At 40.0% G+C, this 13479-nt stretch overlaps 1 non-coding gene across 1 annotated transcript; it reads right to left on the bottom strand.

Annotated features, from left to right (window-relative positions):
- Positions 1-12547: 12547 nt before the first annotated feature.
- LOC142178667 (small nucleolar RNA R71) lies at positions 12548-12654 on the bottom strand. The gene has a single exon (XR_012706935.1). It is a non-coding gene; the product is annotated as a small nucleolar RNA R71 (small nucleolar RNA).
- Between the last annotated feature and the right edge of the window lie 825 nt (positions 12655-13479).

Raw genomic sequence — 13479 nt, 5'->3', positions numbered from 1 at the left:
CAGTCCAGCAGACCTGGCCCGAGCCAGTCATAATAGCCACGAACTCCCATATCTTGTTTTGAGTATGGAGACACTCACCACATGGTGAGAGATTTCCCCATGATTAGGAGGGGTGCACCTCCACAGACTTTTCAGCCACAGCGTGCTCCACCGGGTCCTCAGGCTATGATTACAACACCAGCTGCCACCCCACCTGCTCAACCAGCTTGAGGTGGAGGTCGGGGAGGTAGAGGTCGCCCTAGATGGGGAGGCCAGGCCAGATATTATGCACTTCCTGCTTGTACAGAGGCAGTTGCTTCTGATTTTGTCATTACAGGTATTGTTCCAATCTGTCATAGAGATGTGTCGGTATTATTTGACCCAGGCTCTACATATTCTTATGTGTCCTCTTATTTTGCCCCGTATTTGGGTGTATGTCGGGATTCTTTGAGTTCCCCTATTTATGTATCTACTCATGTGGGAGATTCTCTTATTGTGGACCGCGTGTATCGGTCGTGTTTGATTGCTCTTAGTAGTTTTGAGACCAGAGCCAATTTATTATTGCTCAGCATGGTGGACTTTGATATTATTTTGGGCATAGACTGGTTGTCGCCCCATTATGCTATTCTTGATTGTCACACTAAAACCGTGATGCTGGCTATGCCAGGTTTACCGCAATTAGAGTGGAGAGGTACCTTATAGTATACTCCCAGCAGAGTTATTTCTTTTGTTAAAGCTCAACGAATGGTTGAGAAGGGGTGTGACGCGTATCTAGCTTATGTGAGAGATGTTAGTATTGATACCCCTACAGTTGAGTCTGTTCCAGTAGTGAGGGACTTTTCATATATGTTTCCAGTTGATCTTCCGGGCATGCCGCCAGACAGAGATGTTGATTTTGGCATTGATTTGTTGCCGGGCACTCAGCCCATATCTATTCCTACATATCATATGGCTCCTCCTGAATTGAAGGAGTTGAAAGAGTAATTACAAGAACTGCTTGATAAAGGCTTCATTCGGCCTAGTGTGTCACCTTGGGGTGCTCCTGTCTTATTTGTGAAGAAGAAGGATGGTTCTATGTGGATGTGTACTGATTACCGCCAGTTGAACAAAGTCCTAGTGAAGAACATGTATCCATTGCTTCATATTTATGACTTATTTGATCAGTTACAGGGTGCCAGAGTGTTTTCCAAGATTGACTTACGTTTAGGTTATCATCAGTTGAATATTCGGGAGCCGGATATCCCGAAGACTTCTTTCAGGACCAGATATGGTCACTATGAGTTTCTTGTTATGTCTTTTGGGTTGACCAATGTCCCAGCAACTTTTATGCACTTGATGCACATTGTGTTCCGGCCTTATCTTGACTCATTCGTCATTGTGTTTATTGACGATATTATGGTATACTCCCGAAGTCGGGAGGATCATGAGCAGCACCTGAGGACTGCACTTCAGACCTTGAGAGAAAAGAAGTTATATACGAAACTTTCAAAGTGTGAGTTTTGGCTAGACTCAATGGCATTCTTGGGTCATATAGTATCGAGTGAGGGGATCCAGGTGGATTCGAAGAAGATTGAAGTAGTGCAGAGTTGGCCCAGGCCGTCCTCAGCTACAGAGATCCGGAGTTTTCTTGGTTTGGCGGGGTATTACCGTCGCTTTGTTGAGGGATTCTCATCTATTGCATAACCTATGACCAGGCTGACCCAGAAGGGTGCTCCGTTCAGGTGGACAGAGGAATGTGAGGAGAGCTTTAAGAAGCTCAAGATAACTTTGACTACAATGCCAGTATTGGCATTACCTACAGGTTCGGGGTCTTATACTGTATATTGTGATGCATCGCGGATTGGTCTCAGCGCGGTGTTGATGTAGGACGGTAGGGTGATTGCCTACACGTCCAGACAGCTGAAGGTGCACGAAAAGAACTATCATGTCCACGACCTTGAGCTAGCAACTATTGTTCATGCCTTGAAGATATGGAGGCATTATTTGTACGGTGTTCCTTGTGAGATTTACACCGATCATCAGAGTTTGCAGCATCTGTTTAAGCAGAAAGATCTTAACTTATGTCAGTAGAGGTGGTTGGAGCTGCTTAAGGATTATGACATCTCTATTTTGTACCACCCTGGGAAGGCCAATGTGGTGGCCGATGCTGTGAGTCATCGGGCAGAGAGTTTGGGGAGTTTAGCATATCTACCAGCAGTAGAGAGGCCATTGGCGTTGGATGTTCAGGCCTTAGCCAGCCAGTTTGTGAGATTGGATATTTCTGAGCCGAGACGAGTATTGGCTTGTATGGTCTCTCGACCTTCTCTTTATGATCGTATCAGGGAGCATCAGTATGATGAGCCTCAATTGCTTGTCCTTAAGGACACGGTTCAGCACGGTGATGCTAAGGAGGTCACTATTGGAGATTATGGTGCATTGAGGATGCAGGGCAGGCTTTGTGTTCCCAATGTAGATTGTTTGCGTGTGTAGATTCTTCAGGAGGCTCACAGCTCGCGGTACATCATTCATCCGGGTGCCGTAAAGATGTATCAGACCTGAGGCAGCATTATTGGTGGAAGAGGATAAAGAAAGACATAGTAGAATATGTGGCTAGATGTCTAAATTTCCAGCAGGTGAAGTATGAGCATCAGCGACCGGGTGGGTTGCTTCAGAAGATAGAGATTCCGGAGTGGAAATGGGAGCGAATCACTATGGACTTCCTTGTTGGTCTCCCACGGACTCAGCGGAAGTTTGATGCAGTTTGGGTGATTATGGATAGGCTGACCAAGTCGGCTCATTTCATTCCTGTGATGACTACCTGTTCTTCCGAGCAGCTAGCTCGAATCTACATCCGTGAGATTGTCAGGCTTCATGGCGTACCGGTATATATTATCTCTGATCGGGGTACGCAGTTTACATCATAATTCTGGAGAGCTGTACAATATGAGTTGGGTACTCGGGTTGAGTTGAGCACAATATTTCACCTTCAGACGGACAAACAGTCTGAGCGCACTATTCAGATATTGGAGGATATGCTTCGTGCGTGCGTGATAGATTTTAGGGGTGCTTGGACCAATTCTTGCCACTTGTGAAGTTTGCTTACAACAATAGTTATCAGTCAGATGGCACCGTATGAGGCTCTATACGGTAGGCGGTGTCGGTCTCCAGTGGGTTGGTTCGAACCCGGCGAGGCCAGATTATTAGGTACAAACTTGGTTCAGGATGCCTTGGAAAAAGTGAAGATAATTCAGGATAGACTTCGTGCAGCCCAGTCCAAACAGAAGAGTTATGCATACCGGAAGGTTCGCGATGTGGCATTCATGGTTGGAGAGCGAGTCTTGCTCCGGATTTTGCCTACGAAGGGCATTATGAAGTTTGGAAAGAATGGCAAGCTGAGCACAAGGTTCATTGGTCCATTTGAGGTGTTGCGTCGAGTTGGGGAGGTTGCTTTTGAGCTCGCCCCGCCTCCCAGTCTAGCAGGAGTTCATCCGATATTCCATGTTTCTATGCTCCGAAATTATCACAGTGATCCGTCCCATGTGTTGGATTTCAGCTCAGTTCAATTGGACAAGGATCTATCTTATGTTGAGGAGCCAGTGGCTATTTTAGACAGGCAGGTCAGAAAGCTAAGATCAAAGAACATTGCTTCCGTGAAGGTTCATTGGGTGGACAGACGGTCGAGGAGGCGACTTGGGAGACCGAGCAGGATATGCGCAGCCATTATCCTCATCTTTTCACCACTTCAGGTATGTCTCTATGCTAGTTCGAGGACGAACGATTTTTGTAAGAGGGGGAGTATGTAACGACCCGGCCGGTCGTTTTGAGAGTTAGAGCCCCGAACCCCTATTAACTGTTTTCCCTATATCTATTTCTACTATTGTGACCTGCCGGGATGATTGGTTTTGCGTTTCAGAGTGTTTTGGGACACTTACTCCCTAAATGAGAGCTTAAGCCTTAGGATTTGGACCATGGTCGGAACTGTGTGAAGACGACTCCGGAATGGAATTTCCTCGGTTCCGTTAGCTCCGTTAGGTGATTTTAGGTTTAGGGGCGTGTCCGAATTGTGTTTTGGAGATCGGATTTTTGGAATTTTGGGCCGGTAGTGGAATTTTTTATATCAGGGTTGTTTTTCGATTCCGGAAGTTGGAGTAGGTCCGTAATGTTGATTATGACTTATGCGCAAAATTGGAGGTCAATCGGACGTGATTTGATAGGTTTCGGCATCGGTTGTAGAATTTTGAAGTTTCAAGTTCTTTAAGTTTGAATTGGAGGGTGATTCGTGATTTGTGCATTGTTGAATGTGATTTGAGAGCTCAACTAAGTTCGTATGGTGTTTTAGGATTGTTTGGTATGATTGGCCGAGGTCCCGGGGGCCTCGGGCGAGTTTCGGACGCCCAACGGATCAATTTTTGAACTTAGAAGGTTGCTGAAGTTTTCTAGTGTCTGAGTTCTGGTTTCCTTATATGCGATCTCGTGGGGTGATCCGCGATCGCATAGGCTTAGCTGGGCAGAGGATGGAATTGTTCTTCACGTTCGCGGACATGGGCATGCGAACGCGTAGTGATATGAGGTGGTGCTTTGCAAATGCAGAGACAAGGTCGCAATTGCGTAGGGTTAAGTGTACCAAAGCTGGACCACGCGCTTTGCTCATCGCAAACGCGTGCGGATGTTCGCGATCGCGTGAGTAGGGGAGCCGGAGCATCACGTTTGCGTGGTATTTTACGCGATCACATAGAGTAATTTCTGGTGCAGCAAAGTTGTTCTTCGCGATCGCGAGGCTATTTCCGCGATCGCGATTAAGGAATCGCTGGGCAGTGTTAAAGTTTCCAAAAAATGGGGGTTTTGCCATTTTACCAAAAACTTGAAGGGGATTTGTGGTCGGATTTGAGTAAATTTTATATGGTTAGACTCGTGAGTGAATGGGTGTTTGTATTTTGTGACTTTTACCTGATTTCGAGAGGTGGGCCCCACGGACGATTTTTGAGTTAATTTCGTAATTTTTGTTAAAGTGTTGATTTCATTAATTAGATGAGTCTATTATGGTTGTATTTATGATATATAATTGCTTTTGGCTAGATTTGGGCCATTCGGAGCCGGATATTCGTGGGAAAGGCATTGTGACCGATTGATTGAGCTTGGTTCGAGGTAAGTGGCTTGCCTAACTTTGTGTGGGGGAAATCCCCTTACGATTTGGAACTATTGTGCTATGTGAGCGCCGTGTACGTGAGGTGACGAGTACGTACATGGGCTAGTTGTGGTAAAACCCGATTTTCTTACCGAGCAGCAATATGTTTTACTGTTATTCTAAGTTATACCATTTTAATTAATATTAATCTATTTTCATTCTTAATTGAGTTATTCCAATATGTGTAGCTATCATGTTTAGTCTAATACAACCTGTCTACATGTCTTAATTGTTTATGTGAATTATTTGTTGCATGCTTAGTGAATTTCCTGCTTCTTCCCTGACTGGTACTTAGTCTAAATTATAAGAATTTTGAGATGTAGTTGTATTTCTATCATTCGCGCTGCATATTCACTTTAGGACTACGGAACGGTATTCCGGAAGATCCCCCTGTACTGCATATTTACTTTGGGACTACGGAACGGTATTCTGGGAGATCTCGCTGTACTGCATATTTACTTTGGGACTACGGAACGGTATTCCGCGAGATCCCCATGTACTGCATATTTACTTTGGGACTATGGAACGGTATTCCGGGAGATCCCCCTGTATCGCATATTTACTTTGGGACTACGGAACGGTATTCCGGGAGATCCCCCAGCACATTTACGTTTGGGACTACGAGACGGTATCTCGGGAGATCCCCTGTTATGATTTCTTTGTACTGAGCTGTTACCTTATATGATTTCATTGTTGTTAAATTTCAGCCTTTATTGTATTGCGGTATTACACTCTATATCATTTTTATTATATATTTGCCAGTAGGGCCCTGACCTGACCTCCTCACTACTCGACCGAGGTTAGGCTTGGCACTTACTGGGTACCGATTGTGGTATTGTAATGACCCGGCCGGTCGTTTCAAGAATTTAAGTCTCGTTCGGAGGCATAAGGCCCTGAGCAGCTTCATATTATGGTTGAATTCGGTTACCGGTTGTTTCGGAGTGATTTGGGACACTTAGTTCCTAAAACAGAAGCTTAAGTCTTAGGAGTTTTTTTACCGTAGTCAGAACTATGTGAAGACGACTCCGGAATGGAGTTCTGTAGGTTCTATTAGCACCGTTGTGTGATTTTGGACTTAGGAGCGTGTCCGGACTGTAAATCCAAGGTCTGTAGCTGATTTAGGCTTGAAATGGCGAAAGTCGAATTTTTGGAGATTTGGACCGGAAGTGGACTATTTTTTATATCGCGATCGGAATACGATTCCGAGAGTTGGAACAGATCCGTTATGTTATTTGGGACTTGCTTGCAAAATTTGACGTCATTACGGGTTGATTTGATAGGTTTCGGCACGGGTTTTAGAAGTTGAAAGATTTAAAAATCTATTTCTATAAATTCTATTCATGGTGCGATTCGCAGTTTCAATATCGTTTGATGTGATTTGAGAACTCGAGAGGTCCGTGTTAGGGTATAGAACTTGTTGGTTTGTTTGGAGGGGGTCCCGAGGGCCCCAGGTGTTTTTCGGACGAGTTGCGGATGATTTCCATGGTTTTGGGGAGGTCTGAGTTCTGGTGTAATCGCACCTGCGGACCTTGGGCGCATGTGCGATGGTCGCAGGTGCGGGAAGAGCTAGATTTGGTAGTCTCCGCAGGTGCGGAGAATTTGTGTGCATCAGCGGACTCGCACGTGCGGAGATGGAAGCGCAGATGCGAGAATTAGAGAGTTGGCCTGGGGTCGCAGGTGCAAGGAAGTTCCGCATCTGCGGTGCCCGCATATGCGCAAAAGACTTGCAGGTGCGAAGGCTGTGGGAGTTAGTGACTTCCGCAAATGCGATTGGTTAGACCACGGGTGCGGTAGGCGCAGGTGCGAGATATGATCGCAAGTGCGAGGATCGCTAGGCAGAAAGGGGTTGGAATCGAGGGTTATTTCATTTTCACTCCATTTTTTATTTTGAGCTCGGGAGAAGGCGTTTCTTTGAGGGATTTTCAGAGGAATCTTGTGGGTAACAATTTCTTACTCGGATTTGGTTTTATTACATTAATATATAGTTGTTTTCTCCATTTAGTTTCGGATTTTTGGGGTTGAAATTGGGAAAAATTAGAAGAACTTCTTCAATAAAGATTTCGAGTTTTGAAAGGGGATTGGTGGTCGGATTTGAGTATATCTTACATGGTTGGACTCGTGAGTGAATGGGTGTTCATATTTTGTGATTTTTACCCAATTCCGAGACGTGGACCCGGGTTGACGTTTTAGGGCAAATTTTGGAATTTTTGTTAAAATATTGATTTCATTAATTAGATGAGTCTATTATCGTTGTATTCATGTTATGCAATTGTGTTTGGTTAGATTTGGACCATTCAGAGTCAGATAATTGAAGAAAGGGCATTCTTACGGACTGTTTGAGCTTGGTTCGAGGTAAGTATCTTGCCTAACCTTGTGTGGGGGATTTCCCTCTTAGGATTTGAGTCTTCTATGTTGATTGTAGCCCGTGTGCACAAGGTGACGAGTGCGTGCACAGACTTATTTGTGGAAAGTTGGCCTTTTAGGGTTCTTAGGTTTTTGTATTCATTGAATATGCAGTTGTTCTTGTTATGATTATATATCTTAATTACTAGATTCACATCTACCTGCTTAATTAGAATAAATTGCTTCATGATCCACTATTATCGTTACTTGATTCATATGTGCCTTAATTGAAACTGTTATCTCTTTTATAGCCATGCTATCTTTTCATAACTGCTTATCTTTATTTGGAATTTATATTATTTAATCCTATAATTATTCAGTCTTAATTGAGGTTATGATTATTTTTTTGCTATTATCCTTAACTGAATTGTTGAATATCCTTTGTAATTTCCTCAACCTTAAAAGAAGTAGATATCCTATATCTTAGTCGACTTGTTTTATTTGGAATTATTGGATTCGTGTTAGCTTCCCTGTTGTTGAAGTGTATATTGTGGGATTCGTTGCTACACCTTAGTTTTCCCTTTGCTGAGCTGTTCGCTTTACGCCTAGCATTTCAGACTGTGGTTATTCCTTGTGATTTGGTCCCACATTCCTGTGATTTAAAAGTTCTTAAGTTGATTTACTTGTCATACTTTGTATTATTACCATTGTTGTTGTTGTATTTGTTGTGGTGATGCACGAGGTTTCTGCCGTGCGGTTGTTATTATTGTGATGCACGAGGTTTCTGCAGTGCCGTTGTTGTTATGGGGTTGCACGAGGTTTCTGCCGTGCTCTTATTACTATTGATATTTGCACATGCGGCGTGACAAGGTGGAATATATATATGTGTGGGTTGCGCATGTGGCGAGACAAGGTGGGAACATTATTATGCATATGTGGCAAGACAAGGCGGGCATTTATGTTACTATTACACACATGGTGAGACAAGGTGGATTGTGTCAGGGATTGATTTGTGATGATTTATGGCCTGGGGGGCATTCTTGTTGTTGATATTTGTGGAGTGGTATACGTACCTGTGTGAGCTTTATCTTATGAAAGCTGTGAGAAATTATTCTACGTGTTGTTCGTTCTTCTTCTTCCTTATGCTTATTTGCCGGTATGGACTATGTTAGGAAACTTGCACAAACATACACGTAGTTAAGCACTTTTATCGGATAAGAGGTGTTCTTGATATTGTTGAGCAAAGATACTCACCCTTGTTTACTTGTATTCTATGTGAGAATGGCTCTATTGGCACGTGAGTCGTCAGTGTAGTTATGAGGTATTATGAGGGCACAGGATGCCAAGTGTTAGGGTTCAGGTATTGAGACCTGTGAGTTGTGAATTGTCCGAGGTTCGGTACCTCGTGGAGTTGTTGACTAAAACCTGATGTAAAAGCGGTTGTAATTACTGAGTTATTACTTGTCCTTGCTGTATTCGTGATTCCGGATTTAGGTTGTGTTCCATTCACTTTGTCTGCGTCATTTTCATGATATTCCGCTGAAACTTGTTGTTTCTTGCTTTAATGTCATTACTGTATTGTGAGACATATTGCATAGTCTTTATGTAGACATCATACTTCTGGTATTCATGTACTTATATCTGTTCGGTTTATTAGACCAGTGGGTGTCTTGACTATTCCTCGTCACTACTCCACCGAGATTAGTCTTGATACTTACTGGACACCGCTGTGGTGTGCTTATGCTACTCTTCTGTATATTTTTGTGCAGATCCAGGTACTTGTTCGTTCGCTAGCTGTGTGGACTGTTGCTGTGGAGACTCAAGGTAAACCTACTTCTGCGTTCGCAGGCTTCGGAGTCACCTTCCAGTTTTCGTTTTGCACTGTTTATTCTTATTTCTGGACAGTTGTATTTAGAAATTTTCTAGAAAACACTCTGTAGAGCTTATGACTTGTACTACCGGTTTTGAAAATTATAAGAGATTATATTTAAATAATGTTATTTTTTTAATTATTGTTAGGCTTACCTAGTCCCTAAGACTAGGTGCCATCACGATACCCAACGGAGAGAAAATTGGGTCGTGACAGGTGTACTCATGCTACTCTCTGCACATATTTTCCGTGTGCAGATCTAGGTGCACCTTATCAGCCACACTATCAGTGAGCTAGGACAGCCTTGGAGACTTCAAGGTATATCTTCCGCGTCCGCATACCTCGGAGTCTCCTTCTACTCTTTCTCATGTCCATTATTATCTGTATTTTTTCTTGTTAGATTCTGATGTATAGAGGCACTAGATTTTTCCTTCTGTAGTTTGTGATTCATGATATTCCGGGTTTTGAGATTTGTTGTTTATTTTTGAATAGTTGGTTAAATTTATTTATTTTATTTTATTATTTCGCAAAATGTTAGGCTTACCTAGTTGTAGAGACTAGGTGTCGTCACGACGTCACACAGAGGGGAAATTGAGTCGTGACAATATATTATATACTTAAAAATATACTATTTTAAATAAAGTATTTATATAATATTTTGATTCTCTGTATTGTCTAACAATGTTTTGCAGGAGATAAGAATACTATTAATAAAGCAAGAAAATGAAAGAAACGAGAAGGTTGTAACAGATTCAATTCACAACGCAAGAAGGTTATGACACATCTTCTTCAAGATGCATCTTCCTCGAGATGCATCTTCCTTGGAAAATATTCTCCTCACTATGTATCTCTTTCAGTTAACATCACAACATTTTAAGAAGAAATGCACTTCTATAAATAGAAGGCAACTCTCTGTGTAGTAGGCATCGAGGATAAAGGAACAAAAGAGCCACTTTATTTTCTAAATCTTTGGTTTCTTAATCTTTCTTGTTCTTTTTTCTTTGCTTCTTGTAATTTTTAGATTTTCTGGTAGTGTTGGCAATATAGGCCATATTATAGAAGTCCTTTCTTTTTCAAATACTCTATAATGGAGTAGTGTCTTTTTATTGGGATAATTGATGAAGCTTGATATATATATATATTTATAATAGTTTTCTCAATCTTATTACATACTTGGCCTCAGATTTTCTAGCTCCACTTTTATATTATGTTGGGATGTTAGATTTTAATTAGTCACATCAATCTATTTATTTTTAAAGTTACTTGTATTGATCTTGTAATTCTCATGAAGCAAAATTGATACATATTGACTAGTGTGAATAAGTAGATAGAGGGTCATTTTCAGCAATCTAGCATTCCAAATCTTGATTTTTGCTTACTTCAATTCTAATTCTCATGAAGGAATTGTTATAAGTAATATTATTGATTTTTTCGTAAAGATAATCTGAAGAGATCTTTACTACTTCTTTGCACAATTCAAGCAAGATATATATTTCGGTCTTATCATCACTAGTCGTAAGTGAGTAAATAATATAACTTCAAGGAGTATTATTAATTGTTTACTTTCTAGTGAGCAAAGCATAATTGTATTAACAATAAGCAATTATCCATTAGTGAAATATATGTAGAATTTGAGATTTCATTATAAAAATATTGTCAAGTAAATTCAATGATTCCCAACACTTTTTAAATATAAATTTTCCAAAAGTTGTTTTTGTTTAAATAATTTACAAATTCAAAATCCTACTCTCTTTCCATCAATTTGGTTCACACAAATAGTAGCTAAAATATTATAAGTTTGTAACATAGATTCTCCAATCTCTGTGGGACGATATCTTAAACTATACTAGAATTTGACAGTGCACGAGAAGAAATATCCTATACACATTGGCCTCGTCAAATTTTTGGTGTCGTTGCAGGGGATTGGCATACATCTACTTCAGATTTAATATTTTGTTACTAATATGAGATCTTATTATTGTTATTTTTCTGATAATATTATCACTACATATTAATAACACTTTAAAAAAAATATATTTGTACCTCTTCCTATTATTGCTATCATTAGCTTTCCCTCATTATATTTAGTTTAATTATTTCTAGTACTATCACCTGTTGTATCATTTTTTGTTTCTCATTGCCAGTATTTTGACGTACTTCTCTTTCTATTTTCAATATAGTTTGTTGTTTACGTATTATTATTATTATTATTTTGTAATATTATATTATTATTATTATTATTATTATTATTATTATTATTATTATTATTATTATTATTATCATTAGTACTTCTACACTGTTATTCTCACTGATAACTATTATTATTCACTAGTCCAACTTTTGTTTATAGTTAATAAGTCTCTATTATCTCAATTAGTTGTTAGTATTACTACTAACACTTCCTTGTTAGTTTCATTGTTTTTATATTTTATTTTTTATATATATATTTTTTTAGTAGCCTAATTACTAGTATTAGTATCTACAATATTATGGTATTAGTTTTTCTTCACTAACTATCTATCTTTGAAATTTTCTTTAGTTTAGTTATCAATTACTAACACTACATTAGGAATTATTGTAATATTTTTTTACTTTCAAAATTTTAAGTAGTTTATGACCCGCTCTTCTACAAAAGAGTTGGCTAATTACGATCCTGAAATTGAAATATCTCTTTGATTGCGCAGGAAAGGACACACATTATCTTTTCAAAGATAACTTGTGACATAATGGAGCATCTATTAGAAGATGATAACAATCTACCCAAAGTACCACTACCAGTCCATTTAGAAGATCAGTTTGATGAAGTGGCGCCAAGACCAGCAAACAGAATCCTAAGGGATTATGCTAGACCTGACCGCTTTAACTGTGAATCTAGTGTCAGGAAGCCTCCAGTGGCAGCCAACAACTTTGAAATCATGACCGGCCTGATTCAAACAATTCAACAATCTTGTATGTTCACTAGAGATTCAAGTGAAGATCTACACAATTATTTAATTGATTTTATGGAACTTGTTGAAACTGCTAAGTATAATGGAGTACCTCCTGAAGCTATCAAGTTAAGGCTATTTCCTTTTTCTTTAAAAGGAGATTCCAAAACATGGTTGCGAAGTTTACCTCAAGGGTCAATTACCACATGGGACCAGATGACTCAGAAGTTTTTGAATAAATATTTTTCTCCTGCTAAAATAATAAAGTTAAGGCAAGACATATCTAATTTCTTACAGACTGATACTGAGTCAGTTTATCAAGCTTGGGAAAGATTAAAATCAATGTTAAAAAAATGCTCGCACCATGATATTCCTGAACACATGCAATTGTATATTTTTTATCATAGGTTAAAATCCTCTTCTAGAAATGTGATTGATGCAGCTGCAGGAGGTTCTGTGATGGGAAAAAACATAAAAGAAGCATTGCAGTTATTGAATAAAATTTCTGAAAATGCCATTCAATGGCCATCTGAGCATGTAATCATCAAAAGGGACGCTACGGTAAATCAAGTTGATGCTTTAAACATACTAATACAATAGATTGTTGCTTTGGCACAAAAATTTGAATCTTTTCAGGTGAATACAAAACAACCAAGCCAGTCTGAGGCTTGTAATATGTGTGGAGGAAACTATCTGAATCATGAATGCCAAGCAATCAATCAAAATGACGAACAGGTCAATGCAATTGGTTACAAGCAATAAACCTTTGGAAGTCAAATGGCACATAAACATCCATGATTTCAATGGAGCAATCCAAATGGTGCTAAGAACTCTCAGAGCTTCCAAAAGCCACAATTACAAGGTCCACCTGGTTACCAAAATCAAAACCATGGGCAACCAAATTTCAGACCTTATCAACAAGCAGCTCCATATCAGCAAAAGCCTCAACAAGTACATCCAAGTCTTGATGACCTTTTGTACAAATACATTAAGGTCACTAGTGAAAAAATGGAAAGCCAAAATTCAGCCCTTAAAAATTTGAAAATCCACTCGAGCCAATTGGCAACTCTTGTGTCAGAAAAAATTCAAGGCCCCTTACCAAATAATACGGAGAAAAACCCAAAGGAACACCTTAAGGCCATTTCCTTAAGATCAGGTAAGGAGCTTGATGAACCCAATACTGTCAGACAAGAAAA

Source organism: Nicotiana tabacum, chromosome 24 (assembly GCF_000715075.1).
Source record: "Nicotiana tabacum cultivar K326 chromosome 24, ASM71507v2, whole genome shotgun sequence".
NCBI classification, from domain to species: Eukaryota; Viridiplantae; Streptophyta; class Magnoliopsida; order Solanales; family Solanaceae; genus Nicotiana; species Nicotiana tabacum.
This window is presented reverse-complemented; position numbering and strand designations above follow the sequence as displayed.